This window comes from Panthera uncia (assembly GCF_023721935.1).
Source record: "Panthera uncia isolate 11264 chromosome B3 unlocalized genomic scaffold, Puncia_PCG_1.0 HiC_scaffold_1, whole genome shotgun sequence".
NCBI classification, from domain to species: domain Eukaryota; kingdom Metazoa; phylum Chordata; class Mammalia; order Carnivora; family Felidae; genus Panthera; species Panthera uncia.
This window is the reverse complement of record NW_026057582.1, coordinates 43,806,447-43,833,203: the sequence shown is the minus strand read 5'-3', so window position 1 is coordinate 43,833,203 and position 26,757 is coordinate 43,806,447. Positions and strand designations below refer to the sequence as shown.

At 37.6% G+C, this 26,757-nt stretch overlaps 2 long non-coding RNA genes across 3 annotated transcripts in view; one reads left to right on the top strand and one right to left on the bottom strand.

Annotated features, from left to right (window-relative positions):
* Positions 1 to 25: 25 nt before the first annotated feature.
* Positions 26 to 26,757, top strand: part of LOC125909488 (uncharacterized) — a 45,168-nt gene continuing 18,436 nt past the window's right edge. The window contains exons 1-4 of one of the 2 annotated variants that reach the window (XR_007453706.1): positions 26 to 1,504; positions 11,135 to 11,200; positions 11,951 to 12,077; positions 15,392 to 15,468. This is a non-coding gene — a long non-coding RNA (uncharacterized LOC125909488). The remainder of the gene's footprint in view (positions 1,505 to 11,134; positions 11,201 to 11,950; positions 12,078 to 15,391; positions 15,469 to 26,757) is intronic. The other variant, XR_007453705.1, reaches the window with a different exon arrangement.
* The window catches only part of LOC125909489 (uncharacterized), a 58,071-nt gene continuing 41,590 nt past the window's right edge, over positions 10,277 to 26,757 (bottom strand). Inside the window, exon 4 of the long non-coding RNA XR_007453707.1 lies at positions 10,277 to 12,296. This is a non-coding gene — a long non-coding RNA (uncharacterized LOC125909489). The remainder of the gene's footprint in view (positions 12,297 to 26,757) is intronic.

Below are 26,757 nucleotides of genomic sequence, written 5' to 3'. Positions count from 1 at the left end.
TCATTTATATCAGGATTCATGGATATTTATTTTATACTTTAGATCATACATTAATACTACTTTATTTTTTTGCTCAAATTGTTCTAACTTTGGCCATTGGTAGCCCTTTCAGTTTGTTCCTCTGTCATTTTCACAATCTCCATGATTGAGAGTTTATGTTGTTGTTGTTTGTTTATTTTTGTCTATTTATTTTGGTACTTACTTTCTGGCTCTATAAGATGCTCTGGACATAACATACATTGTATTTTCCCTGACCCACTACTAGGACCAGCCATTTCTCTAAAGAACCCTGGTTCCTTTTATTGGACAATGGTACCAGAAACCAAGATCTGGATATTAAGTGTGCTCCTTGCTCCTGGAGAGTCTCTCAGCTGACAGAGTGAAGAAATATACCTGTTTCTATACTAAGATATGTATATACATATCTATAAATATTTCTGTATGTAACCATCTGTATCTATATCAAATTAATCATGGGTTCATGCTGACATCTCCAACTATAATCCATTACCACATGGATCATTCTAGCATCCTCCCATTGCTTATCTGTAACCTCCCAATCCAAGAACAGAAAACTTAACTCTATTGGTTGCTTTTTCATTTTATTCATAGCATCATTGGTGAGTAGAACGTTTTAAATATGATGACGTCTAATTTGTGATTTTTTTTCTTTTATTTTCAGTGCTTTGTTTCTTTAAGAAATACTTGCCTACCACAAGGTCATGAAGTTATTCTCCTGTGTTTTCTTATAGAAATTTGGTAGTTTTAGCTCTTATGTTTAGGTCTGTGATCTCCCTAGAATTAATTTTTGTGTGATGTCTCCAATTTTTTCTCACCTTTCTCACTAGTCCAGCATCACATATAAATGAGACGTGTAAGTGTGGCTGTTAGTGAGAAGAGTTCCCTCTGCAAACCCTCAAGTAATTTTCTGAGTTAACTAAAACTGTAGTACTTTGGTGCATTAAGAAATATATAACAAAACATAACATACAGGAGGGACACAACATTGCATGTGCAATCTGTTTAGCAACAAGGCTGAAATTGGCAATCTTAGTGAAAATAATTTCAGCTGAAAAACTGTGGCAGGAAACCATACTGGAATGAATTGAAGCTTCACTGGGAATTACTGAAACACAGGCAGAGATTATAAGTGACAAATCAGTTTTTAGTGATGAAAGGACTTTGAAGATTAATGACTTGTGTTAGATCCCACAGCTAATTAAGTAGCAGAGTCAGAATATATGGCTTATTTCAATGTTGATTTGAGAATGGAAAAGCACATAGGCTTTGGACTCAAATAGATGGGGTTTAAAATTGCAGCTTCACATTGGGCAAGTTCTCTGACTCTCCATTTCCTTATCTACCTCTTAGGAATGTTGGGAAGATTAAATAAAATAATTAATTCCAGTTCTGCTTCCTACCAAGATGCTGACAAAGCAAAATTGCTGGCTCTCTCCTCCAAGATCAACCTCAAAGGACCCACAGAGGAGGAAAATATGCCAAGGTACCTAGTAAACACCAAATACCAAGGAAATAGAAATTTGGGCGGCAATGTGGATCTTCTGAACTGGTGTATATGAGAAGATGGATATAGCTTGGGGCAGAAGGCAGTGGAGGATAAAATAGGAAATTATTAGAGTTTGGCTTCACTTCTGCTCTGCCATGCTCTTGGGACAAAATGAGCCTGCTCTTATATAGCAGCAAATAAGATCTCTTGGAGATACCTAGAGAAAAATAAAAATAGATATTTGAAAGTGAGAAAATACATTAGAAATATTTGTTGCTGTTTAAAAACTGCTAAGAAGAAAAGAAAGGGAACATATATTCACAATAACCTAGGATGAAAGTCTCTAGATAATATCAAGATATGGAAGATGAGAGTAAAGAGAAAACAGGGATAAGAGGCTGTACTAAAATTCTCATCTAATAAGGGGCTTTTACATATGGTACTTTTGTAAAAGTAGGACACAGAAAATGGGATAAACTGAAATTACAAATTAAAATGATAGAAAAAGTTATAAATATATCAAAAATTACAGTAAGTATAAATGGAATAAACTCACCAGTCAGAAGATAGATTGGATTTTAAAGATCCAAATACGTGCTGTTTGTAAGATATATACCCAAAGCACATGGATACAGAGTGAAAAATAATGGAATGGTGTATATTATGTCAGGCAAATACTAACCAAAAAGAAAGCTGATGAACTGTTAGGGATGGATACAGTCACAGTGTCATGACAAAAGGTTCTGTTCACCAAGGTAGAGCAATTTGAAACACGTATACATCTGATAAAATAGATTCACAATGGATGAAGTAAAAGTTTATAGAACTACAGAAAAAACTGATAAACCCACTTTATTGTAAGTGATTCAACACACCTCTGTCATTATTGATAGACCAAACAGACAAAATATTAGCAAGGATATGTGGAAGATCTGATCAAAATAATTCACAAACTTGACCAAATGAACAAGGAACAATCAGAGAATACATATTTGTCTCAAGTACACATGGAACAGTTACAAATGATCACATACTAGGCCATGAAGAAAACTTCAACAAACTTCAAAGAATAGATATCCTATAAAGTTAGAGCAAAAAGTAAACTAAAAAATTCCTGTTAAATAACTTGTTTTGGGGCACCTGACTGGCTCAGTCCATACAGCATGCAACTCTTGATCTTGGGGTTGTAAGTTTGAGCCCCATATTGGGTGTAGAGGTTACTTAAAAATAGAATCTTTAGGGGCACCTGGGTGACTCAGTCAGTTGAGCATCCAACTTGGTTTCCACTCATGTGGTGTGCGAATAGCATGGAGCCTACTTGGGATTCTCTCTCTCTCTCTCTCTCTCTCTCTCTCTCTCTGCCCCTCACTTTCTCTCTTTTTCAAAATAAATAAATAAACTTAAAAAAATAAAATATTAAAAAATAACCCTTGGTTTAAGAAGAACTTATGATGGAAATTTAGAAATGCCTAAAACTAAATGGTAATGAAAACAATTCAATCAAAATTTGTAGAAGAAAGAAAAATGGGTGCTTTGAGAGAAATTTTGAGCCTTACATGCTTAGGGTAGAAAAAAAGAAAATCTCAAAATTAATAAGCTATGTGTTCCTCTTAGGAAACTAGAAAGAAAACAACAAAGCCAAAGAAAATAGAAGGAAACAGGGGCATCTGGCCAGCTCAGAGAAACATGAGACTCTTGGTCTTGAGGTCATGAGTTTGAGCCCTATGTTGGTTGTAGAGGTTACTAAAGGAAAATAAATAAACTTAAAAGGAAAAGAGAAAATATGGGGCACCTGGGTGGCTCAGTCAGCTAAATGTCCGGCTTTGGCTCAGGTCATGATCTTTCAGTCCGTGAGTTTGAGCTTCATGTTGGGCTCTGTGCTGACAGCTCAGAGCCTGGAGCCTTCTTTGGATTCTGTATCTCTTTCTCTCTCTGCCCCTCCCTACTTACTCTCTCTCTCTTTCAAAAATAAATAAACATTAAAAAAGAAAATAGAAATAATGAAAGAAAAAATGAAAGCAATGAAAAAGAAGGCAAAGGTACAATAAGAAAATCAACACCATTAAAAAAAATCAATATAGTTAAAACTTGATTCTTTGTAAAAATTAGCATAGATAAAACTTAATACGATTTAAAAAAGACACACAAATAATGTCATGAATAATAATATACAAAAGGGACTATTCCAGTTACCTACTGCTGTGTAACAAATTATCCCAATGTTTGTATCATAAAACAATATCCACTTTATTTGCTCTTGAGTCAGTGGTTCAGGAATTTGTACAAATATCAGTGGGACAGTTCACCTCTGCTTCATGTCTGTGGTTTCAGTTATATTTCTTAAATGTTTTCCATTGCACAGAGGTAAGGGTAGAGAAGTATGGGTGGTATCTCCAGTGGTCTGAGGAAGTAGCCCAGAGTGGTGTATCACATTCTAAAGTTAGTCAAACTCCCATGGTTTTCCTTAAAAGTCATCTTGAAGCATTTTTCTTCATAAAATGTGAAGTCCATATGGAATTTATTTTAATATTAAAGTGGTGTGTTACTCTTGAAATTTTCAGCAAATGTAGATACCCCAGGAGGAAGCCCCATAATTTTCCTGTGATTAGGTGGATGAGATGTTTATCTTTGGGCAAATGATACCTGAACCTTCGTGGTTCTGAACCTTCGTTTTCCCATATACAAATCATGGGAGTATTAATGTCTCTCTACATACACACTGGACAGAGTTGTGTTGAAAGCGAAATGGAAATAGTGCATGTGAGAGGTGCCTGGGTGGCTCAGTCAGTTGGGTACCTGACTCTCAATCTCAGCTCAGGTCTTGATCTCAGGGTCATGGAGTCAAGTCCACATTGGGCCCTGTGCTGGGCATGGAACCTACTTAAAAAAAAAAAAAATGTATGTGAAAATGTTCTGAAAACTCTAAAGTTCTATATAGATAAAACTTTTGTTGTGAAAATATTTTTAATTGGCAAAAAAAAAAAAAAAGAAAAGAAAGTGATGTTTGTAAAATTACAATCTATTTACACTATATTCACAAAATGAGTAGGTAGGCTCTTCTGATACAGTGTCTTTGGGAGATCTATGTTTTTTAAGAGTGGGGCACCTGGGTGGCTCAGTCAGTTAAGCATCCAACTTCAGCTCAGGTCATGATCTCGTGGTCCATGGGTTCAAGCCCCACGTTGGGCTCTGTGTTGACAGGTCAGAGCTTGAAGCCTGCTTGGGATTCTGTGTCTCCCTCTCTCTGCCCCTCCCCCACTCACGCTGTCTCTGTCTGTCTCTCAAAAATGATTTAATGTTAAAAAAAATTAAGAGTGATTGTCTGAGGGTAATTATTCCTTTTAACAAATTCGTAAACCATGCTAGTAGTTTCAACAAATGAGATAGGGATAGAAGGGAATAGAACATCTGGAACAAAATGAGTTGTTGGATTTATATGAAATTTTATTTATCTGTGTTCTATTTAAGCATTTCTAGGTTAAACTGCATAAATTGGCAAAGATATCTCAGTTAGTTGAGATTTTTACCATCAGAGGGACACCATCTTCCCAGTTAAAGAAATATTTTTAAGTTAATAAGTACAAGTCTGCAAATTGTTCTTTCTATAAACTTTAACTGTGTAACATTTATGATGCATTCTAAATTAAAATAATGATGACCGAAAATCAGAATGATATCTCAGTATTAAAAATTAATGAATCAGCAGTTTTTGTAATTTCAGAAATCCTGAAATAAAAAACTGTCAAGAAAAAGGCTTTAGAAAAGAGGTCATGGTGTCAGTTAAAAATATATCAAAATTCCAAAAATAAAATAAATTAAAATAAAATAAAAAATATGTCAAAATTCCATTACTAAATATTTTAGGGTAAATGAATACACATATGCAGAAGAAAGAATTCTATAAATAAATTGGTGATTTTCTTCTATGTGGCAGGAAATCATGCCAAGATCATATTTATAACAATGAATTCAGGTGTGTAAATGGGGAATTACTTTTACATAGCTGATGACACTGTAAGTTAATATAATATTTTTAGAAAGTACTTGGACAGTATGTGCTAAGAACCATAAAAACTTCAGAGCCTTTGACCCCAAAATGCCATATCTGATGATTTATCACAAAATCATATGCTTAAAGATGTTCAGCAGTTTCCAGACAATGAAAAACTGTAAGCAATTTAAATGTCAACAATGGGAGAATGGTTTAGTAAACAGTCTAATATGTTTGATGGCATAACATGCAATCACTAAAAACATAACTATGAAAGCCAAACATCATAGAAAAATGCATGTGACGTAGCGTTAGTGTTAACGAAATGTACAACGCTTGTTCACTGTTGAAAAACTGGACAGGAATATAGCAAAATTATGGCCATGTTAAAGAGGAGATGGAGAAGATTTTTTTCTTTCCTCTTTTCTTCAAAATGTTTAATAGCAAGATGCTGTTTCTTTACAATTACAAATGTGTTAAATTATTTTCACAATGTCAACCTTAAGAAAGATCAGAGACTATAAGTTTTAGACATGTTCAGTGGTTATTTGGAGGCTTGGAGAGGATAAGATCTCAATGTGTTGATATAGTTTGGAAAGTGGAGCATTTGTTCCTCCACTCCACTTGCATACTATTTTTAATACCATAAAAGGGTATTGATCAAATGGTAAAGAGTTGCAGTGTAGGAGTATTGATCAAGTGGTAAAGAGTGGTAGTGTAGGAGTCCTGACAGCAATAACTCCGTCTTTGGCCCTCCATCTTGTCCATGCCCTGAAATGACCTCCCTCAGGCCTTTGTGTTCCAGGTCCCTGGGGGTAATGTAAGCCCTGACCACAAGGCTGGAAGTCTTGTTCTGATCTTCCCTAAACTGGCACACAAAAGGTGCCACTTTAGGTAACTATCCTGTGACCTCACCACCGTGCCCTTCTCTCTATAAACGCTGGGGATTAAGGTCAGGACTGGACAGAGAATAACTGAGTGGAGCTTGGATCATTTGTCCACTGGATTCCACCTCACCCCCACCCCAACCCCCATCTGTAAGTTACCCTGGATGAAAGTCTAAACTGGATGGAATGGCTTGCATCATTTTTCAGTCTCAAAGTAACTTCCTGGAGACTGGAGGATACTTCCTGGAGTTTGGAGGATATTTTACTGTCCCTGCTCCACCTTCTAACAGGGAGGATGGCGGGGAGGAGCTCGACAACCCGCAATTAACCAAATTGTAGCATTAATTTGTATTTATTTACCTTAAAAAATTGGTTATAGATGGGGCACCTGGGTGGCTCAGTCAGTTAAGCATCCAACTTCGGCTCAGCTCATGATCTCATGGTTCGTGAGTTCAAGCCCCATGTCAGGCTCTATGCAGACAGCTCAGAGCCTGAAGCCTACTTCAGATTTTGTGTCTCCCTCTCTCTCTGCCCTCCCCTGTTCACACTCTTTCTCTCTCTCTCTCTCTCAAAAATAAACATTAAAAAATTTTTTTAAAATAAACATTAAAAAGTCATGTATAGAACCCACCAAATTTAGATAATTGGTTATCTTTTAAATCTTCTTGTAAAATTTAATTCAACATTCATTGAGCCCTAAATACTAAGTACTGTATTTAAGCATTGCGTACAACATAAATGAGTAAGATACAGTTCTTGCCTTCAAATAGTTCTTCCAGTGGTGAAGAACTTGTAAACACCTTGTAACAAATCCAGAGGAACTATGGTGATCCCATGCAGCATTAATCAAGTTTTTTAGCTAAGCAATCACTTAATCAGCTAAACATCAATTGCTTAGTGAGTGTTGCTGCTAATGACTAAACTAAACTTAGTGAGATTTTAATGCACACCAATAACCTTTGAACATTGTGCTATTCTGAGTATTTTATATTTTTTAATGTCTATTTATTTATTTTGAGAGAGAAAGAGTACGTGTGTACTAGCAGTGGAGGGGCAGAGAGAGAGGGAGAGAAAATCCCAAGCAGGCTCCACGCTGGGGCTCCATCCCAAGAACCTTGAGACTGCTAACTGAGCCAAAATCAAGAGTCGGTCACTTAACCGATTGAGCCACCCAGGCGCCCCTATTATCAGTCTTTTAAATCAGAGTAGTTCTTAGGGGTGTCTGGGTGGCTCAGTCAGTTGAGTGGTTGAGCCTCCAACTTTGGCTCAGGTCATGATCTCATGGTTCATGAGTTCAAGCCCCGCACTGAGCTCATTGCTGTCAGTGCCAAGCCTGCTTCAGATCTTCTGTCCCCCTCTCTCTCTGCTCCTCCCTCGCTTGTGTTCTCTCAAAAATATATAAAATGTTAAAAAAATCATGGTTAGGGGCTCCTGGGTGGCTCAGTCAGTTAAGCATCTGACTTCAGCTCAGGTCATGATATCACGGTTTGTGAGTTCAAGCCCCATCGGGCTCTGTGCTGACAGCTCAGAGTCTAGAGCCTGCCTCGGATTCTGTGTCTTCCTCTCTCTCCGCCCCTCCCCTGCTCAGTCTCTCTCCTTCAAAAATAAATAAATGTTAAAAAAATTGTAAAATCATAGTTCTTTCATATTTTATAATAAACATTTATTTTTAATTTTTTTTAACGTTTTTATTTATTTTTGAGACAGAGAGAGACAGAGCATGAACGGGGGAGGGTCAGAGAGAGAGGGAGACACAGAATCAGAAGCAGGCTCCAGGCTCTGAGCCATCAGCCCAGAGCCCGACGCGGGGCTCGAACTCACGGACCACGAGATCATGACCTGAGCTGAAGTCGGCCGCCCAACCGACTGAGCCACCCAGGCGCCCCATAAACATTTTTTTTTTTTAATGAGTACAGTCTCAGTTGGATACTGGTGAACTGTCCTCCATAAAAATCTCAAAACCATTCTTCCAAGAAGAAGATTTTGCTGCTCCATGGAGCAATAGCTTTATCAATGAGGCCTTTAAAGATATTTACATTATGGGGTGCCTAGGTGGCTCAGTCAGGTAAGCAACCGACTGTTGGTTTCAGTTCAGGTCACGATCCCATGGTTCATAGGTTCAAGCTCCACATCAGATTCTGCACTTCCAGTGGGGGATTCTCTTTCTCTCTTTCAAAATAAATAAATAAATAAACTTAAAAAAATAAAATCTTTAAAAGAATTTACATTAAAAAAAGAAAGATGGGAAAGTACTATCAAAGTAATGAAAATTTTTCAAAAGCAGAATCCGGAACTATAGAGTTTTAATCCAGTTTTGAAAAATAAAATATCTATACTTAATTATAACGATTGCTCTTGGTTAATAAGCTCTTTCTATGCTGCAGTCACTGTTTTGAAAGTGCTTTACCCATTTAATCCTCACAAGAACCTTATGAGGTAGCTAGGGTTAGGAAACTGAGAAACAGAGGAGTAAGTCATTTGCCTTGAAGTAACCTCCCCCAGGTCACACAGAGAAAGTGGACAAAGAAAAAGTATTTGAAGGAAATGCCAGAATTCTAGATCCAGAGGTAATTTTCATTTTCTTCTTTGCTTACATATTTTCCTAATTTTTCTGCAGTGAGCCTAAATCAGTTTGTAATATAAAATTGTTTAAAAATAAGATATTCAAGTTTTACAGTCAATAGAATTGCAATAGTAAATGGAGCGCTGCAAGCCAATGTATTTCAGTGAACATGCAAAGAGCATTTGTATTGACTATTTGATAGTTTCTTATAGTTTAAATTGAAACATGAAATGATGTCAGAATATTCCTTTCAGTGACCTTAAAATCCTTAGGCTTGCATTTGGAGCCCGTTTCACACCCCCCCCCCCCACCCCACACACACACCATGGGAACCCATGCTATATAAAATGTAACTTTACACAAAACTTCTTCAGGGTAAATCTAATACATTTTAATATAATCCTGACCTAAAACAGAGCACTGCAGGGTCAGCAGTCTGCTACTGTAACTGGTTTTTTACTCCAAGTCCCCACTTTAAAGCCACCCTACTGGTCCATCTTAAAGGGATAGCCCTTCTTAATGTCTTGACTACTTGACTACAAATTTGAATCCATACCTCTCTGACTTCAGTGTTTATGCTCTTTCTAGAATACCATGTTGTCTCTCAAAAAGATCATACCAATGCTTTTCTTTGGCTTCTCATATTCTGAAAATTAAAGATGTTCATGCAATATTGAAGTAAATGTCAGGGTACACCTCAGAAAACATGCCAATTGAAATGATTTACCAATGATTCATATTTAATGAAAGATAGAACTGAAACATGAATGTGGGTCTACTTTTCCCCCTGTTAAGTCATCATGAGTTACAAACATACCTGATCTCTGAGGCCTTATCCTAACAGACTGAGGTAGACAGGAAGGCTGCCCCTAATCTGGCAAAAGTCTTTAATGCTGACTCAGGGTACTTCTAATTGTTTCTATCCCAGGGACCCTGAAGTGTATCTTATTGTAATGGTATCCAATTTCAGGAAGAGCTTTGAAAAACTTCTTCATAATTCCTTTATGCTCTTAGTGATATACCTGGAAGTAGGAGAGAATGCTTCTGGTTCACAATGATGAAGGAATCCCTGCTAAGGGGGGAAAACAGGGCTGATCAGCAGCCCTGAGCTTCATTTTAAGGTGGCTAAGCCTGCCCTGCAGCTGAAGAGAAAAACTGGAATCTAAGAAAATAAGAGTTAATTTAGTGTGGCAGAGAATTTGTGGTTTCCAAAAAAGGAGGGAGTAGTGTGGGGTCTCCGGATTGGGTGGGGACCACCAAATGTGGGATGACTCGATGTAGTGGAGGCTGGTGGCAAGGGCAGTGAAAGAATTTACAGAAGGCAGAACAAAGGAGTTAGAAGTTTATTGAACACACTGCAAGGGAGCAGCAGGCAGGACAACAAAGCAGAGACTGTCTGCCAAGAGGCAGTGTGTGTGAGGGGGAGCTGTAGTTAAAAGAGGCAGGTGAGATGGGGTGCCTGGGTGGCACAGTCGGTTAAGCAGCGGACTCTAGGCTTAGGTCGCGATCTCACAGTGCTTAGGATCCTGTCTCTCATTCTCTTCTGCCCCTTCCCCGTTTGTGCTCGCGCACATGCTCTCTCTCTCTCTCTTTCTCAAAATAAATAAACATTAAAAATTTTAAAAATAAAAAGAGGAAGGTAAGGAAGTATGGGAACATACGGAATTCTCCTTTTTTGATAACGGTGTCCATGTAAGTAACCCATTGGTCAGCTAGGGCTTATGGCTGTTTTGAGGTGGGTCACTTAATGGCCCTGTTGGCATTCAGCCTGGTGGTCACTGTGGGCCCTTCTACCTTAGTCAGGTTTCCATTGCTCAAGTTGGTTGCCTACAAGTGGCCTCTAAAAATAGGGAGAAAAAAGAGCTAAGGATAATTTTGAACCTGTAAAATCTGCTTTTGTTAGTTACTGTCAAGGGCATGGTAATGAGAAATCTTATTCTCTAAAATCCTAGACCTGAGCTGTCCAAAGTGGTTGCCACCAGCCACATGCAGCTTTTGCACACCTGAACTGGTAACTAGGGTGACTAAGAAATGAATTTTTAATTTTACTTAATCTCGAGTAGTTTAAATTTAAATTTGCGAATTCATACTTCATCCAATTATTAGAAAGCTGTTAGATATGTTTGTAACAACTTGGGTATATGGATATGCTTTCCAACTATAAATTTTATGGAATCTAAATACAGATCAAGCTTTCCAATGAAAATCTAAAGTCCAAATTGAGAGCTGCTATCCTGGACTCAAGAGATGAGGTACAAAAAAGAAAAATATCTAATATTCTGTGTTGAAATATTTCAGATAAATTGTGGATATATTGAGTTAAAACCTATTACTAACATTAATTTCACCTGTTTCTTTTTTAATGTGGCTATTAGAAAAGTTTAAATTGCATGTGTGACTTGCATTACATTTCTATTTGAAGATGCTGTCATATTATAAATATGATATGTTGCCATTTGAAATATCAGTGAGAATGGTATGTCTCATTCCCACTCAGGAGATCTGAGCCCTGGGGTGCCTGGATGGCTCAGTCAGTTAAGTGTCTGACTTACTTTTGGCTCAAGTGATGATCTCACAGTTCATGAATTTGAGCCCTGCCTTAGGCTCTGTGCTTATAGTGTGGAGCCTGCTTAGAATTCTCTCCCTCTCCCTCTCCCTCTGCCCCTCTCCTGCTCTCTCTCATTCAACAAAAATAAATAAAGTTAAAAAAAAAAAATCTGAGTTCTGTGGGTTACTTTAACCCAGGGAAGCAGCCTCAGTTTCCAACCAAGAGCTTCAGATAAGAGGTTTTTAAATTGTAGTTTAAAAGGAAACAGGTAATCAGGATAGAATATTCCTAACAGAACTTCAAAAATGTTTCCAACCGAAGGCCAAGGCCATGTAAACAATGTTTCTCCTCTGGCTATCAAGCCCCTGTCCTTTGGAGTGGTTACTGGGTTTTTTGTTTTTTGTTTTTTTAACCAGTGATATGCATTGTTCTGCTTTGTTCCTGTTGCCTCCAGAACAAAGATTACAGAGAAACCTCAGTTGCTAAACTGTCCCTGCTTCATGACATCACACATTCAGAGCTGATCCCCACTTATCCTGTTCCCTCTTCAGAATTCATCAACACCGGGCTCCAACACTAAGGTAAGCTCCTCCCAAGTGTCTTGTGCCCAGACATCCCAGGGTCCAGGAGAGGCCTTATGCTCCTCTTGTAGTAGCAGCAGGTAAATACACCAAACTTTAAGTACAAGTGTGTTTCTGGTGGTCTTCATCTGATGGGCTTTATCTTGACATGGAGTCTTGAAATCTTGAAATTGATTACATAAAGGAACAAGACAAATCGTTCATTGATTCCAGAGAAATCTATAATGTAAAGGGTAGAAAGCAGTTTTAGAGTCCAACCAACAAGGCTCTAGTCCTGGAGCTGCTCAGTTTCTGTTCTCAAACTTCATTAATGTGGGTAATAATCAAAACATCTATTTCATAAGGTGGTAAGAATGTAATGAAATACCCTACCTAGAAAGCTTGGCATAGCTGCTGGCATACAGTGAGCACTTTATTAAAAAAAAAAAAATTTTTTTTTAAAGGTTTGCTTATTTCTGAGAGAGACAGTGCAAGCGGAGGAGGGACAGAGAAAGAGGGAAACACAGAATCTTAGGCAGGCTCTAGGCTCTAAGCTGTCAGCACAGAGCCCAACATGGGGCTTGAACCCACAAACTGTGAGATCATGACTTGAGCCAAAGTCAGTCACTTAACCGCTTAACTGACACCCAGGCACCCCTAGTGAGCACTTTTTTTTTTTTTAACATTTATTTTTGAGACAGAGAGAGACAGAGCACGAATGGGGGAGGGTCAGAGAGAGGGAGACACAGAATCTGAAACAGGCTCCAGGCTCTGAGCTGTCAGCACAGAGCCCGACGCGGGGCTTGAACTCACGGACCGCGAGATCATGACCTGAGCCGAAGTCGGCTGCCCAACCGACTGAGCCACCCAGGCGCCCCAATAATAGTTTTTATACAACAAATAATAGTTTAAAAATTCTTGTGAATAGCTCAATCTAACTATATGTCCCTGAAGATCTAATTAAATGTTAAAAGCTTCAGTTATTAAAAAAAAACATATCTGTAAAACCCACTTCTTTCTTTAAAAGAAAATGTTTTACTTGCTGCATAATTTATTGTATTTTATATATGTTATAGATTACAAATTAACCATTTTCTTCTTCTTAGCTAGGTAAGCTATTTTTAATTTTCCCATTATACATAATCCTTTAATTAACATATTTTAAAATGTCAAGTTTTGTTCAAGCTTTTCTTTTATATCACAACATTCCCCCCCTCCCCTTATTTCCCTAGTCTTTACAATGGGGGAAACAGTGATATCATTTTTCAAAACTGTTTTTAAAACTGACATAAGTAAAAATACTTGTTAAACAATGCAAAATGTATGCATTTACACCACCACCTGTCACTCCTTGCCACTGCCACTTCCTTGTGAGTGTGATCCCTTTCAGTGTTACCACATTTCTGGTTATTTCCTGGGAGAGAATCCCAGTGGGGGAATTACTGAGTATCAAGGGCTCCAATAATTTAGAAATTATAGAAACATTAAAGGAAATCATTTGTGGAAAAATAGAAAAATTGAAATACATAGATGTACAATGAGAAACATTTGCACAAAAGAAGATAAAGATAAAGATAAAAGTAATGGAGTGGTGAAATGTTTGCAATTAATGTGTCAGATAGACATTTGGTATCTAAAAGGGGACTGATAATAAATTTCTGTGGACAATAACTAGCATCCAGTAAGTAAGTAACTATTTTACAGAAGTAAATGAGAGCTAGGGGTAAAGGAATTTGCCCAGTTCCTGAAGGGATTTACACTCTGATGCCTGTGCTAAGTCTATATTCTTAATGACTATAATATATACTTTCTTGTATTCAGGACTAATGTGTATTTGTTACATGAAGTTGAGATTTCATGACTAAATATGTAATGTGATTTATATTGATAGAGAGTATATATAGGAACTGTGATTGAACTTAACAGAATGCTGGAATAGATTATTAGAAATGGTTTTACTGGATGAATTTTTCTGTGACTCTGATAATGAAATGTTGGGTGATTTCTTCTTTTGAAAGACTCCATGCTCATTAACCCTGCCTTGTCACTCTCGTTAATTTTTGTTAGTGTTTCATTCTAGTTGTTTCCCAAGTGTTTCTTTTTGGGTAAATTATTTGTGCATCTGTATAAAACTAAGGAGACTTGTTTGTTTTGTTTTTTGGGAGAGAGAGAGAGAGAATGGGGAGGGGCAGAGAGAGAGGGAGAGAGAATCCCAAGCAGGCTCTGTGCTGACAGCAATGAGAGGCTCAAACTCACAGACCCCGAGATCATGACCTGATCCAAAATCGGACACTTAAATGACTGAGCCACCCAGATGCCCTGAGAATATTACTCTTCTTTCTACTTCCACGTCCCAATTTTTCTCAGCTATATTAATGTGCCTGAGTAATACTGTATAATATTAACTTGTTTTTTTCCCTTTTCCATTTCTCCATTTAAGCAAGTTATGGGCTCTGAATGTTATCACTTCAGGGGAGGCATAGGACAGAGAGGAAAGCAGACTTAACCTGTAAAATTTTTCCTGGCTTTTATTTTCTGTAAGCTTAAACTCATTGAGTTGCATAGGATTTGAGAAAGGGAGCTTGATGACTTACAGAAAGAAGAGGTGGGAGAGGCTTCTCCCTGAGATTTCATGAAGGTGGTAGTGAGAAGCTGTGTGAGACTCAAACACTGCTCCATGGTGGAGCCCTGGGAGGGTGGCATCAGATATATAGGAAAGGCAGGACACTGGCACAAGCTTCTCAACCTCAGCTAGGACTCCCATACCACATGTGGGACCCCAAAAGAGCAGGGATCTGCTGCATGGGAAACAACCATTTGTTGAGGCTCTGAGTTACCTGAGTACAGATTACTGATGACTAGAGTGTCCCCCTTCTCTCTGAGGCTTTGGTAACTGTGTCTTTTGGGACCCAGGGGAGAGAAATCTCAAAAATGTTTGTTTACATTTCCCATCAAGCAGGTCTTAGAGGGAAGGTGGGGGGAATAAAGAGGATATTCCCCAGAGGCAGACATTGAATTGAAGTGTAGGAAATAAAGTGTTATTTCTTACATACTTGAATTTGTTGGCTGAGGTTTATACTCTGCCACGTGATTTTTAAATTGTTAAGGCTTATGACATTCACATGCTACTCTGTAATATGTCTCCTGTACTTTGCACATTGTTTGATACCCCAAAATGAAGCCAATGAACCGTATGTATGATGTTATAATTACATACGTATTATTAACTATAAGCCAAATATTGTGATTGGACTAATTTAGAAGGAAACCAAATCCTATGACATTAAAACTTTGCTGCTTAAATCTTTCCTTCCTTTTTTTCTGGTTCTACTTAGTTGACATCATTATTGTATAACCTGATGCCTTGGATTCCTATTTTTGTGCTGAAGGATTTCCTCTCGTAATTTTTCAGGTAGGGAGTATCAATGGTAGATGTTTTATTCCCAGATGTCTTTATTTTGTCCTCATGCTTAATTAACAATAAAGCTAATTTTTTTTAAAAAAAATCTTCCTTTAGACCTTTAAGACATTACTTCACTTTCTTCTATATTCTTACTTTTTGTCCACTTTCTATAACAGATTAAGGGAAGTAAATTAAAGTCTCTATCCTCTAGCATGTTTCTATTTTGCCTTGTATCTGCTATAGTTTTTGCTTTATGACTATTGGTGCTATGTTATTTGGTGTATAGATTTTATATTTTCATTGTGAATTCTGCCTTTTTTATTATGAAATATCTTGTTTAATGCTTTTTTGTTACAAATTATTAAGTTACTGCAAGTCTTAAGTTACTGCAAGTCCTTTAAGTTTTCTTAAAGGAAACATTGTTAAGAAACTACACTGAAAGTTGTTCTACAGCCAACTTCTCTCTGAATTTGCTGATACTGAGCCTGAATCTTATCTGAGGCTTCTTAGAAGCTGACTGGCCTTTGGCCTAAGATGCAATTTCTTCTCTATTGATTTTTTTTTTTTTCAGGAAATTCAAATGCGTTTGCTTTCTATTTTCCAAGTAGTTCTGGTACACTGATGGTACACTAATTGTTTTCTACTGATATGGTTTTTTGAAAACGATCTGTCTTGGAATTTCAGTGGGGGAGGAGGTAGGGTACAGGATGAATCATGTGTCACAGTCCACAACTTGACCTGGAATCTTTCCTATAACAAAATCTTAATAAGCTCCATATTTATAGGAATAAAACCTTGTTTGGTGTCCATCCATTTTCTTCTTCTCTCTCTTACTCTTCAACATGCATTGGATGCTGAAATCATTTCATCATCTAATTTATCATCTTTACACTTTCCCTTAATATTTATTAAAATCTTCAGTGCTGGAATTCTCTTTTCTCCCCCCCATAATGAAAATGTTGGAAAGACCTATCTGGATGATGTATATCTAGTGCATTCAAAAATTTCAGGTGTATATTTTTTGATATATTAATGTTAGGTAGCCATTTTAAAATGGCATAATTCCAAACAGAATTACAGCAACTTGTAGTCAGAATATAGTACAATAATAAAACATATATCAGTATGTCCAAAGGTTTGAATAAATTTCTTGCATGTAATTTTATTCTTTTTTTGACTGAAAATGACACTTTTATTTCCCCTAGGAACAAGCTTCTCCTAAAAGGAAATTGTTAAGCTCTAGATCACAGTTTCCCAGTTGTGCTTGAAGGGACCTGGCTGTGTGTGACTAAGTGTTAAAATGAGTAATACCAAGAGTGAGGGTCTAGGGATTCAGAGACAGCTGCCCAGTAGATTCCATGGGAGAACACAGGGTCTAGAGCCTTGGACTGAACCTTTAGAGGGAAAAGACACAGAAGGACAGAAGGAAGACAAAAAGAGTACACAGGCCATATGAGGGTAGAGAGGTGACGATTTCCAAGGTTTTAAATTCAGTTCAATTGGTACAGTGTCATCACCCAAGTGCAGCCATGGCCATCTGTACAATGAACAGGCACACCTCCCAGACAGTGTGGGTTCCGTTCCAGACCACAGGCACATCCCTTCTTGGAAATTGGCGAGAGGCAAAGCATAGGAGTCAGTAGAAACAGACTACAGGGTGTGGCTAGAGACAGAAACTCTGAGCCCTGTTCTCCGTCATGCCAGGACAAGGACCAGTTCAGATCAAGCTCTTGTAAATGAACAACCGGAGCAGCAGCAATCTCCTGACAGGAGCATCCAGGGCAGGTGTTCCTCATCTTTCTATCCTAGAGCTGTGCTATCCAGGGGACTGTCATTTTATTCTTTTTTTTTTTAAGTATCACTTTATTTATTTGTTTGTTGTTTGTTTTAGAGAGAAAGAGGATGCAAGTGAGCAAGGGGGAGAGAGAGAGAGAGAGAGAGAGAGAGAGAGAAGTGGGGCTCGTGTTTACCTGAAGCATGTTCACACCAAGCGGGGCTCGAGCTCACCCGATGTGGGACTTGAACTCACAAACTGAGAGATCATGACCTGAGCTGAAGTCAGATGCTTAATGACTGAGCCACCCAGGCGCCCCCTGTAACTTTATCCTTATAGTTTTTATACATTACCAGCTTCAAGGCATTTGACAGCTAGAAGGCTAATAATATTTGCAATAAGTCATTTTTTCTTAATATGCTAAATATTCAAGCAGAAATTTATACACTCAATTTAACTGTAAATATACGTGATGTCATTATCTATATAATCTTAAATCCTCCTTTTGGAAGATAAATCTTTTTTTCTTTTTTAATAGAGACATTAGCTCACCTATTTTAATTGTTAGCCCCATCAGAATCTGTGTAATCACTTTCATTTTAGAAATCTAATTGCTTGAGTCCTTTCAAGGAATCAAGTAGCAGTATGGAGGCTCACCACGTGGTGGCAGCCGAAAGCCCAGAAACCAACAGCATAAGTCCTGGATGAAGCATGTGTCCAAAAATTTATGTACAGCTGTCTTGTAGGACTGTAAGACAGTCATATTAAAAGGCTACTGGAAACGTTCTATATCTTTATCTGGGTAGTGGTTACATAGGTATATACATATGTAGAAATTCATCAAGCTATATATTTAAGATCAGTGCATTTTACTATATTTATACCTCAATACAAAATTTAAGTGACTATAAATGAGAACCATTTTATATAAGCCACCTTCAAATTGGTCCTAGTGTTGAACACAACAAAAAGTTTCAGAGGGAATACTAGGTATTAGAAATCTCCCCAAATAGTATGAAACTATTTTATGATAGTTGTTTTAGCTTATTACAATAAATTTAAAGGATCCTAAAATTGTCAATTTAAGTTAAGACTGCGTCATCAACAAGAAAGCAGTAGCATGGGGGGATAAATCATGGGCATAATCACATTTGAAACACTATAGAGCAATGAGAATTAAGGAAGCATAGCTATGTGGATAAATCTCACAAGCACAATGTTGGGTGAAAGAAACAAGTTGCAAAGATCACTGATATACACTTTTTTTTTAATGTTTGTTTATTTTGAGAGAGAAACAGCGCACAAGCACATGTGTGCATGAGTGGGGGAGGGGCATAGAGAGGGGGAAAGAGAGAATTCTAAGCGGGGTTCATGAACCATGAGATCATGACCTGCGCTGAAATCAAGAGGTGGACTCTCAACCAACTGAGCCACCCAGGTGTCTCTGATATATACATTTTTATATTAAGCTCAAAAACAGTCAAAATATATTGTTTATAGATGTGCACATAGGTGGCAAGCCTAAAGAAACACCAGAGATTGATTATAAAAGTCAGGATAGTGGTTACCCTTGAGAGGAGGGAGGAGGATGCCAGCAGAGGAGAGGAACACAGATTACTTCTAAGGTACTGGCATTGCTCTGCCATATTTCTTAACCTGGGTGGTAATTACACAGGAGTTTACTTTGTACTTGCTCTTTAAGTGTAAAAGAGGTAGATTAAAAAGTGAAAATCCTAGTATCCAAAGTCTATAAAGAATGTATCAAATTTAACATCCAAAAAACAAATAACCCAATTAAGAAACGGGTGGAAGACATGAATAGACACTTTTCCAAAGAAGATATCCAGATGGCTAACAGACACATGAAAAGATGCTCCACTTCACTCATCATCAGGGAAACACAAATCAAAACCACGATGAGATCCACTTCACACCTGTCAGAATGGCTGAAATGAACAACATAGGAAACAACAGGTAATTGGTGAGGATATGGAGAAAAGGGAACCTTCTTATACTGTAGGGGGGAATGCAAAACTGGTGCAGCCACTCTGGAAAACAGTATGGAGGTTCCTCAAGAAACTAAAAATAGAACTACCCTACGACCCAGCAATTGTACTACTAGGTATTTACCCAAAGGATACAAAAGTATATATTCAAAGGGTTACATGCACCTCAATGTTTATAGCAGCACTATCAACAATAGCCAAACTATGGAGAGAGCCCAAATGTCCCTCAGCTGATGAATGGATAAAGAAGATGTGGTATATATACAATGGAATATTACTCAGCCATCAAAAGAGTGAAATCTTGCCATTTGCAATGATGTGGATGGAGCTAGGATGTATTATGCTAAGCAAAATACATCAATCAGAGAAAGACAAATATCATGTGATTTCACTCATATGTGGAATTTAAGAAACAAAACAGATGAACATAGGGGAAGGGGGAGAAAAGAGAAGAGAGGGAAACAAACCACAAGAGACTCTTTTTTGTTTATTTATTTATTTTGAGAGAGACAGAGACAGCACTAGTAGGGGAGGGACAGAGAGAGAGAGAGAGAGAGAGAGAGAGAGAGAGACAAAGAGAGAATCCCAACCAGGCTCCACACTGTCAGTGAAGAGCCCGATGCAGGACTCGACCCTACGAAACTGTAAGATCATGACCTGAGCTGAAACCAAGAGTCCAATGCTTAACCGACTCAGCCACCCAGGTGTCCCATGAGACTCTTAATGATAGAGAACAAACTGAGGACTGATGAAGGGATGTGGGTGGGAGAAGGGCTAAATGGTGATGCGTATTAAGGAGGACACTTATTGTGATGAGCACTGGGTGTTGTATGTAAGTGATGAATCACTGAATTCTACTCCTGAAACCAATGTTGCACTGTATGTTAACTGAAATCCAAATTTAAAAAAAGGGGGGAAAAGTGAAAATCCAATAATCAGTATTTTATAGTGCAGGAAGCCCAGCAGTTTACCCTTTAGCAAACTGGAAGTAATCACAGGCACCTTTTATTATGTGTGGGGTTGCCAGATTTAGCAAATAAAAACAAGAAACTACAGCAAATAAAAATAAGAAACTATAGCCATAAAAATACAGGATGCTTAGATAAGTGTGAATTTCTGATAATGAATAATTTTTTAGTATAAGTTATCCCCACTTCTGGTCCCATGCAATATCTGGGACATACTCATGCTGAAAAATAATTCATTGTTTATCTGAAATTACATGTAACTGAGTATCCTGTATTTTGTCTGGCAGACCTAATTATGTGGCAAATTGCACAGGCAGAAGCAGTTCTCAGTGGCCCAGTGAGTGGAGGTCAAAGGAAGGGAAGAGGAGGAAGAAGTAGTTTTTTTAATTAATTAAGCAATTATTATTTATTTATTTTTATTTTTTAGAAGTCTTAAACTAGCCTGACCCTAAACTCCTATTTAAAGAACAGAGTAATTAAATTTGATGAGTTTACCCATTATTGCAATAGTTCAGGTAATGAATCCACATCATGTGTCAAATAATTTCTATCAACAAAAAACAGTATCAGCAAATGTTTAAAAGAGCCATCAGTGTTTTTCTTAGAAATTGTTTATCTCTCACTGCATCAGTCTTTCTTCCGATAACTTTAGATAAAGATATTGTGAAAGATGACTGATGCTGATTCTGTGGCTGTTTTTCTAGTTAATAGTCAATGATTAGGAGTGAAGTTGCAAGGTAGGTTGTTTTGTTTTCAATGTTTGTTGTTTGTTTGCTTTGAGACAGAAAGAGAGACAGCATGTGTGAGGGGAGGGAGAAGCAGAGAGAGAGGACAGAGAGCAGGCTTTTTGCTATCAGCGTGGAGCCTGATGTGGGGATACCACAAACCGTGAGATCATGACCTGAGCCAAAATCAAGACGCTTAACCTGACTGAGCCACCCAGGCGCCCCTGTTTTGTTTTGTTTTTATTCTACAAATATTGTAACAGCTTCCCACGTGCCAGGAAACCATCTTAGACTCAAAGAATGGAATAATGAATGACACAGATATAGTCCCTTCCTATGAAGCTCAAAGTCTAGGTCCTACGGGATGGCAGATAGATAGATAGGTAGATGGATAGATAGATAGATAGATAGATAGATAGATAGATAGATAGATTATATGCACTTGGTAAAACTTTATCCAGCAATAGTGGATATCTGCTGTTTGCTGCCCAGCATTCCTCTTTATTAGGGGAAATCATCCAGATCCCATTCTATCTTATATGGTTTGGGTAGAATTGACCCCAAGCCAATTGCCATGAATGACAATGCTTGATTCAAGGATGGGCATATAATCCAATTAGAATTGACGATCCTTAAAATCCTGTAAGTAAAGGTTTCTGGAAAAGAGAAGCATTCACTCTTGCCTTTGCTAACAGCCACCATGTTGCTAACTTTAGGGGAGCCATCCAGATGATCAGGCCATCAGGTATACATTCCCAGAGGGCAGTATTCACATGCACAAAAGATGAAGTCAACACCAGAAAAACCATCGTGGTGCATTGTGGAGCCTTGATTCAAGATAGGCCTGAAACTCCCCACAGATTTTTCAGTTAAATGTAGCCAGTAAATTCATTCACTTCTTAGGACAGTTTGAGTTTCCGTTCCGTCATTTGTAGCAACTAGTCCTTAACTGATGCAGTGAAAGACTAAGAGGAAATAAAGGTTTCTTTCCCATTCCCAACCTCCAGTATCATCCCCTAGAGATAATTGCTGTTATATATCTTTCAGACATTTGTTTGCACATATACGTATAATGTATGCCTTTTAATGCAAGTAGGATTTTATTGTACATAGGGTTCCACCACATGGTTTTTGTAAACCTATGTTGTATTGTGGACATCTTCATTTGTCGATGTATAATATTCTGCAAGTTGGATGTATCATCAGTTTAATCTATCTTCCACTGGTGGAAATTTATTTTTTTCCTCAATTTATGTATATATATATTATATATATATATTATATATATAATATATATATAATATATATATATACATACATACATATATATATACTTATACACACACATACATACACACACACACATATATAAAGCTTTGTGCATATATGTAACTGTATCCAAGGAAAAATCCTAGGAATGAAATTGTTCTTCTAAAGAGAATGTACATTTAAAAATTTTCCCCTCAGAATGATTATACCAATTCATACTTTTCTCAGAAACACCTGAGAATGTTTCTCCTCATCATTGCTAACAGTATTTTGTCAAATTTAAGACATTCTGCCAGTATGATAGTGAAAAGTAGTATTGTTTTCTTGATTTGCATTTATTCCATGAGTATATACACATAGAGATCCATACATGTTTAGGCTCTTTTATGCATTTGTTAACTATCGTCCTATAAATTCCCCATTTCACATCCTTTTTCTGTTTTTTTTTTTATTTGAGTCATTTGTTTACCTCATTGATTTGTTTTATATATTAAGAAAATAGATCCTTTTATCATAGGTGTTTTAAATTAAAATTTTCTTTAGTGTTTATTTATTTTTTGAGAGAGATAGAGTGTGAATAAGGGAGGTGCAAAGAGAGAGGGAGACACAGAATCTGAAGCAGGCTCCAGGCTTTGAGCTGTCAGCACAGAGCCCGACACAGGGCTTGAACTCATGAGCTGTGAGATCATGACCTAAGCCAACGGCCGCTTAACTGACTGAGCCACCCAGGCACCCCATCATACATGTTTTAAATATATTTTTCCCAAGATTGTTGTTTGTGCTTTAACATTACTTTATTTCTTTACTTCTTTTTTTTTTTTTCTTAAGTATAACATTTCAAGCATACAGGAAACAGGAAAGAATTATATAATGGAGTACCTACGTGCCCACTATCCTGTTTTAAAATGTTACCATTTTGCAATATTTGCCTCACCTTTTTTTTTCTTTAAAAAAATAAAATGTTACAGATTAATTGAAGCTTCTTTTATATTTCCACTGATCTGGTTCCTGTCCATCTCTCTCCAGAGATAATCACTGCCCTGAAGGCAACGTGCATGTTTTTGGAGACTATATATCTTAAAAAAACCCTTGCATGCACCAAAGGTTTAAATATTTTCTTGTCTCTCAGAAAAAAAAAAGACAGCAATAACAATTGATTGTTAATAGTTGTTCTCAAGTGTTACTAGAATTTGCAGACATCTTTCTAAGAGACATTAATTTCACATTATTGCAATAAGAAGGCTTGCAAAGATCCCATGAGAAGCTGTTCACAAACTGTGCCAGCCTTCTGATTAATGTTGCTAATAAAACAGAGAAGAATCTGCCCATCAAAGTCGCCTCAAATGAGGTCACTGAGTTATGACAGGATATATTTACTATAATTTATTTTTACCCCAGAAGAGGTTATTTTTAAAAAGGCTGTAATCCCTCTTTCTGCTCATTTTGGAACAGACATTAGTTGGGGTCAAAGCCCTTGTGTCTGTTTCCATAAAAGGTGAGCTTGTGGGGGTTGGGTGTGTTCAGATCTGCTTGGACATATGAAAAATGAAGAAATTTCATAAGTGGAGTGATGAAATCAATATGGTTTTGTTTGAACATTGTTGCAGAAAGAATTAAAAGACACTTTAAAAATCTTTGAATAACCTCTAGTCTTTTGATATTCTGAAACATATCTTCATTGCTTATTTTTAAAAGAATCTAAGTTAAACTTAGCCTAAACAAGGGAGTCACCTATGATTTTGACAAGCACTTTAAACGGTATACTTCTGGGGCACCTGGGTAGCTCAGTCAGTTAAACGGCCGACTCTTGATTTCAGCTCAGGTCATGATCTCACAGTTCATGGTTTCAAGCCCTACTTTGGGATTCTCTCTCTCTGCCCTCTCCCCCACTCATGCTCATTCTCTCTCTCTCAAAATAATTTTGTAAAATTGTAAGGTTTATATCAATTGCATGATGCTGTGCATATCATTCTGCAGTTTGCCATGGTTGTTCCATGATGACTTCCAAATTTATCCATGATGATACATATAGATTGAATTTTTCATTTTAACTACTGAATTCTATTCCCTTTCATGAATTTATCTCTCTATTTTATAATTTTTTTAATGGTTTATTTATTTTTGAGAGAGACAGAGTGCAAGTAGGGGAGGGGCAGAGAGAGAGGGAGACACAGAATCTGAAGCAGGCTCCGGGCTTTGAGCTGTCAGCAAAGAGCCCAGTGTGGGGCTTGAACCCATGAACTGTGAGATCATGACCTGAGCCAAAGTGGGACACTTAAGCAACTGAGCCACCCAGGCGTCCCGTCTTTCTATTTTAAAATCAATGAACATGTAGATTATTCCGTTTTTCTTCTAGTAAAAATAATGCTGCATGTGAACATATCTCCTTGTGCACATGGCTGAGAATTTCTCTAGTGTATCTAAGAGGGACCCTGCTGGGCTCTGAGTCCTGCATACCTCCTAATTGAATATTGCCAAATTTCTCTTCAGAATGGTTGTATCATATAGTTTATACTTTTCCCAGCAGTAGATGAAGGTTCCTCTCATGAGGACTCTCATATCCTTTCTGTCTCTGGCATTTTTGTTTTAGAGTTGTACGAATTTGATAATAGTCTAATTTATCAAACACGTAGGCCTTATGACCTATGTGGTGTGTGTGTATGTTGTCATGTTTAGAGGGTTTTTTTTGTTATGTTTAGTTTGGCAGTAAAGGGTTATTGCAAATACCGTTTTGCTGTTAATTGTGTCTCCCAATGATGAAACTGAAAAAGAATAGTGCTAATAGTCCAGAAATCTGGTAATCCTGCAGCATGATTCTATCTGGATTATACAACTTTGCCTGGCTAACAGTAAAGTTATGTAAATTCAGAAAATTGTGATTGGGAAACTGTGCTAACCACTGTTCATTGAGAGGTTTTTGCTCACTGCACAGAGCTGAGTTATGTAATGCAGTATTATTAACTGTATCAGGTCCTGGGTGAATAATCTGGAGGGTTCCAGGACTAATGTTTCTTTTCCCCAATCTTCCGTGTCCTACTTCTTCTGAAAAGTGTTCACTTTCTCTTCCTTACGATCAAATCTTAAAGTTTCAGGAAAGTCCTAGATGTAACAAAGTTCAGGCTAAAAATTTTTGCTGTGTAAGCTTATCCGGGGCATTAAACTTTCTTATACCATCCTAGCTAAAAATAAACTAAAACTCCAAACCAGGAGGATAACCAGATGTGACATCTGCTGAGCCGTCCTGTATAAATAAGCAATAAATTACAGAGTGAACAAGGAATTTGGCAGGTGTGGTAAATCGGGAATGGCTTTTTGACATAAACTGATATTTTTACTTCTGGAACAATCAGAAGCATTTTCTTATTTTACACATTCAGTCTTTTTAAAATAAAACATATTGTTTCATAACGGTATAAAATCTAACAACAGTTTATGATACTATCTCTGGGTGGGTGGGGACTTTTTTCTTTCACCATCTAAATGTCCCTAAACGGAGAATTCTTGCCTCAAGATGTACATTCTACCAAATTATATGCGAAAAATTTTTGAAAAGAGCCCAACTAGTTTAAGAAAGTTTACCTTCTGCATAAGCAAAGTTATTTTGTTTTTAATACTTCATGGTTTTTAGAGGGTGGTCAAGTTTATCCCCTTTGGCCCACACCTGGGTTTTTAATAAGAGTTTAAAGAAAACAAATAAGTCCTCACTCAAGACACATGGAAAGACATCCCTAGTTTACATAGCCTTCTCAGACTCTTATGGTGAAGTATTCATAGTCCTATTCTCTCCACAGTAAACTCCAAGGTGCTCTTGGAGACAATTGTGTTGCAATATCTCCCACTAATTGTTACCTTTGGTTATTTAATTATTGGAGCTCACTGTTTCATAAATCTGTGCCTGCTATTCACCTTCCATCTGACTCCCTGATTCCTGACTCCTACCTTCTAGGTCAGCTCTCAGGTGAAGTGGGTAGATCAGACCCAAAGACAGAAATGGCTGCTGCTTTCGATGACAGAGATGCTGGGTTTAGAGCAGCTGCTTGGGAAGCAGGGATTTGTTCTGAGCAAGAAGGCCAAAGTTTCTCAAGGCCACTACTGTCACAGCCTGGGAATAACATTCTATGGGGCATGTAGTTGGTTTCAAGATTGATTTTAAAACTCTTTTTTTCTGAATGTTCAGACTCCATCATTAATAGCTGTTAACAGACATTGTCTTTTGTCCCCTTTATTGCATTCTTACAGAACTAGTCATTCTAAAGAGAGAGCGTGAGAGAAAGAGAGAGAGGGGGAGCACAGCATGAGTGGTGGAGAGGCAGAGAGAGAGAGAGAATCCCAGCAGGCTCCACACTGTCAGCTCATGGAACCCAACACAGGGCTTGATCTCACGAACCGTGAGATCATGACCTAAGCCAAAATCAAGAGTTGGATGCTTAACCAACTGAGCCACCCAGACCCCTAAAAATCTTTGTAGAGGAGATGCAGTTACCTGTAGTTATTCATTCAGTTGCTAAGTGACTACTACCATAAAATACTGCTTTGTGAGTAGTAAAGCCTAGACC